This window comes from Scatophagus argus, chromosome 7 (assembly GCF_020382885.2).
Source record: "Scatophagus argus isolate fScaArg1 chromosome 7, fScaArg1.pri, whole genome shotgun sequence".
Taxonomy (NCBI): domain Eukaryota; kingdom Metazoa; phylum Chordata; class Actinopteri; family Scatophagidae; genus Scatophagus; species Scatophagus argus.
Genome location: NC_058499.1, coordinates 10322364 through 10327724, shown reverse-complemented (window position 1 = coordinate 10327724; position 5361 = coordinate 10322364).

The following is a 5361-nucleotide window of genomic DNA, read 5'->3' as shown; positions in this document are numbered from 1 at the left end:
TATCATGAAAACGTATACTCAGGTAACTAACCCAAAGTTGTACTTGAGTGAATGTAATTAGTGTACCTCCTCCACCACTGATGGTGAAGTGTTGTGGCATGGATGTGGAGCTGATCGATGCAACAGTCTAAAGGTGCCACTGCTCATCATCCTGGTGGACTGCCGGGCTGTGCTCTGCTCTGCTGGGCTCATGAGCGGGAGTTCCAGCTGGAGGAGCTCTCTGATCTGCTGTCAGACGGCAGACTCTCTCTCCCCTGCCCTGATAACTTCCTCAGCTCTCTATTATTCTTCTCTACCCAGTCAAGCTTCTTTTTTTTTCCCCCTCCCCATCCCCTCGCTCCGTCTCTCTTTTTCAACTTAATAATGGAATCAAGTACCCCTCCAGAGCAAGCAGCAATGCTGGCTGCTGGTGAAGGAATCATTTTCAGCGAGCATGTGTCAGTCAGCAGGTATAGGAGCACTTGTGGAGTCAATTTGGCATGGAGGAGTGGAGCTATATTACTGTGTGCCAGGGAATATGAAATGCTCCTCAGTGAGGCAGAAGTGGTGAAATGTGGTATATAAGGACAGAAGCTTGCGGCCTCATAAGGAGATTTCTGAGACACGATGCAGCTCACATCATCATTATGGAGCTAGTTAAAGAGCTCTGCTTACCATTCATAGCATTCATCTCTGCACTGACTCAGAAAGTTGCCTCGTCACATTTCTCACCGTTGAGGTTTTGCCCTGTGATATAGTGTTACGTCCCTGTTTGATGTAAGTGAATGTAATGTTAACCCTCTTGAGAGAATCAAACAATTCACAGACTTTGACCTCTGCAGCAAATGCGCTTTTCTTGCTCGAGCTGTTACCTTGACAACATATTTTCTCTCAAGACAGTCATGTGAAGTCATTCCCAGGCCATGTGAATGTAATCATGAACCATAACTGAATTTAGGCCTAAAGAATCTTTTTAATCACATTAGCCATTTAGCAAACTGGATTAGAGGAACAAAATCATTGTTGAGCAGCTCAAGGTCTTCTCAATCAACTGGTACCGCTTGATCCTCTGATCAGTTTAATGTTGAATCGTTTCTTACTAATTGTGTCCTGAATTATGGCGCACATCCATGAGGAGGCTGTCAGCGGGGAATAATTCAATACACAGACTGTTTTGAGCCTCTAGCCTGCAGCTCGCTGTAATCTGCAGTTTGCTGTCAAAATAGAAATTATACAGCTATGCATTTTCTGAGCTGAGGGTTTGTTGAACAGGCTCTCACCATAGCAATTCTGATTCTTGATTATGCAGTGTGAAGGGTGTGAGGGAAATGAAGTTTAGAAGGACTAGGGCGTCACCACATATCACCTCTGTGAAAGCAGGCTGACCAATTTTAGTGGATAAGAATAAAACTGGCAGCCATCCAGCTCTGCTGTGTGGCGGACGCAGCACGCTATGTTGTTGTGACAAGCTAGACAACAAGTTTGTGTGCGAGGATGAGGCAGTAATATGAGGGTAGAGGCGTTCATGTATCAGCTGCGTGAGTCCTGCTGGTTCAGCACGGAGATGCGTTTCACATTGGACACAAAGAAGCAGAACTTCGCAGGCTTTCTGTGTTTTAGTAACTCTGTGCATCAGCATATTTTTTTTTTACATGAACTCACAGGAATGACTGTTATGAACAGAATGCTGAATTACAACTCTGTGATTTATGTGACTAAACTTTAACCGAAAGATGAGGACATCATGATAGTGAGTGACATGGACTGATTAGCAAACAAAGCTGTTAAATAAAAGAGTTTTATTGAACTGTCATGTCAACTTCCTGGATGTGTTCTGGCTGTGTCACATGAGCACACAGGGTTGTGGTTTGCTTTCTTTCTTTCTTTCTTTTTACTTTTCATATTTACCAAAGTACGTTTATTTTGTTAGCATGTTAAAGCCTTGATCTAGGTATCTGTCTACAAACCAAATTACTTTTTCTTTGACTAAATTTGAATGTGATAGAATCCACTCCATAAACTCAAAGCTTGCATTGTATGGAATATTAACACATCATAACCTCAGCAGATGAGCTAAAAGTATATACAGCTTTTAGTAATCATTTGCAAGACTCAGTACAATGCATCTAATTTTAGTGTGTTATACAGCTGAGTGCAATTAAGAGTGGAACTGTAACAGTGAAACAAAGAATATGTTGTGCAAAGGGAAGAGCGGCACATTCTCGAGACATAAGGCTGTTTTCTGCTGTGGTGAGACAGTGGTGTTAAAGCTCCTTCAGGAGAAGAGCAATGGCTTGATATTGTTTAGCGAATGTACTTGGAACAAAAAAGTCTTTTGATAGCTGAAGGAAACATTGGTGACAGAAAACGAGGAAAAAGTGGATCACTTTCATGAAGCAAGACGCCGAACAAGTAACTCAACTGTTGCGTCTAGAATTGAAAACAAAGTAAAGTATAAAAAGGACGGTTCTCCTCACAGATGTTTTAATTTGAAATATCAACCTGTGCTCAACTGAATGTTACCTTTACTTTACCTGAAATGGAAATCACTCACGCATGTGTTGTTTTTAATGTCTTTACATTTATTTATCTGTGTGAGACTGTTGATAGCAGAGGATATTCATTTCAGAGTGGCTATTGGCTCTATGTCCTCACTTAGTACATCTCCAGATTCTCATCTTTTTGTTTGGAGACACTTTTCATGTCTGCATTTTTCTCCTTTGATAAGGACTTTCGTCCTGTTTTCATAGATTACCATCTGATGAGTCATCCTGATTATACTATACAGGCAGTTTATCATTGAACCGCACACTGCAGGCCCTTTGTTGCATGGGAATGTTTGTGTGTGTGTGTGTGAATTTTTGCCTCCTGCCTGTGAATGATATGGCTGCGATACACTGCACATGTGTATTTATTTGTAAATGTGCAGTATGTCTGTGTGTGTGTACATCTCCATATAAACATCATGCCAGTACCCTGAGGTCTAAGTCACTGCAGTACAAACCCAAGCCTTTGCAGTTAACAGGGTCCTCATTTTCTGCCTCATGAACAGGAAAGTATAGTCTGCATGAGAGAGGAAAAACGGCCAAGTCATTTATTAACTGCACGTCACATTAATGAGCCAATACTGTGTAATCTCCAAATACATCCAATATAGGTTCATGATAAATGGTTCCACCATGTCGTTGATCTTTGCCTTGTTCAGTGGCTGCAGAACCGTGATTTAAAAACAGTAGCTTCATGGGGTAATCCCATTTTTTTTTCCTCAGAAATACATACAGAGTGTGACAGTTATAGCCACGTGTGGACAATAAACCACACGGTAAGAAACAACATAATTCCTCACTTGCTACATGTGAGATATGAGCAAAGTGACTTACTCGGTTTAAAGTGGCAGGACTGAGGACAATCCGTGCTCTGTCAAGAATTAGAGCCACCTCTGCAAATAGGCCAGTGTGTAACGCCTGAGGGTGGGAGTTTCACTGAGGCTGGGGTTTCCGTGTAAATAAACAGTGTGGGGGTCTCGGTGGGCGGATGCTCCCCCCCCCCTCGCGTCTCCCTGGGGTTTGGCCGGGCCTTTTGTTGCCTTTAATCCAAGCACTCTCTATTGAAAAGCATGAGGGGGTGCCTGGCTGAGATTAGCCCAGCAGCTCTTGTGTGTGCTTGAGTTTCTCACAGACTGCCTCCATACTTATGGAAGAAACACAGTTATCCCACATCCTCAAGGTGGCTGACAAGAATGACAAGTAAGACGACTGCTGGGCAAGCTCAGACCTTAACATGACAAAATGACCTTAGCATTCTCAAAAAGCTTCTGCTATATGTGGTGCGAAACATGGCTGGTTCTGGCAATTTATTCACTTTATTCAGGCCTTAAACAGACCAGACTAATTTATTTCAATTTACTTTTTAAATTCATGACCATAATTAAGCTCAGTATTGTATGAGAGTGCATGTTTCCCATGTGTAAAGAATCCACATGTCTCTTGCTAATTTAGAAACTCTGAATGCGTGTTATACATTAAATGACAGGAGATAATATAATTAGTCCACCGTTTTTATGCATCTGGTGTTGTTTTTCTTCATTTCAGAGGCTCGTTATCACAGCCAAGAAGATAACAGAAAACAGATTTAAGTGGCTTATTTTGTACACATCAACAACAAGAGGACAAAAGTCTTCTTTTCTGGTCTTTTGATTGTGGAGGAAGCTACATTCATCCACACAGCGTTAACGTTAATATTAGGCTGTCAGTCATGTTTAATGTTAAAACAGGGTCGATTTGCCTTTGTGGTGAAGGTAAACAAGAGACCTTTGACTGCTTGTTACATCGGCCTATATGTAAAGGAAAACTACAGGTTGTAATGTTACAACTGTTTGCATGCTTCCTTTCTTCCTTTGTTTAATGTAGGCTCTCATTACCACGTGGTGGTAACAGATTGTTTGAACTGGAGAGAAAAGCCATTCGAAGCTAATTAAGCAGCCATTCCAGGCTCTATTCACAGGCAGAGGACCGAGGAGCACAGGCATTTGTCAGCGCTTGACCCCGCGTGGTATTGATTGACAACGCTGCTGCGTGAATGACAGGCTCGACGCCGCTGGGCCAATGGGAAGCCGGCGAGTAAGTACACCGCGCTGCCATTGGACGAGAGGCCTTAAAGCAGCAGAACAATCCCACGTGGGGCTGAGTCGACCCTTCAAAACAAGGCGTAGAGACTGCGCTTCAGACATGGCTGATGTTCATATCAGACAAAGGCAATCATCTCCTCTCTCCCCGCAGTGCAACTATTACACAAATGCTGATAGGCAGGCGCGCGGGTGTGTTGTGCAGGAAACACGAGATATTTAATGTATGTCGAGCTTCACTTTGGTGGGCAACGTCGATCGATTGGTCATTACTGTGTCCTTCACGGTGTGCTTGTGCTGGGGAAGTTTTACCCGCAGCTTTGTCATTTTGGTCGCTACTTTGGATATTTCACAGTAACATCACTTCACATCTTATTACCATGTTGTACTAACGAGCTCCCATCTCCTCCCTCTTCCTTGTACGGGGATAAAAAAGAAAGCTTGTTGCACCTCACATCCCTCTCCCTTCCTCCCTCCCTCCCTGCATCCCCGTCCCGCTGGTGGTGGTCTCACCCAAAAGAGAGAGAGAGAGAGAAACAAAAAAAAAACATCATCATCAACTTTATTTGGGCGGCAAAAAAGCAAACACCCAAATGAAATGCGGATGTAGAATTTGTGCTATCTCTGTCAAATTTGGATATGATCTTCGGAACATCAATGCCTGCCGCTGTTGTTGTTGTACATGGTGGGATGGACGGATGATGCCTTCTGGATCCGCGGGATGATGTCATGTATCGTTGCACCCCACGTGGGGGCCG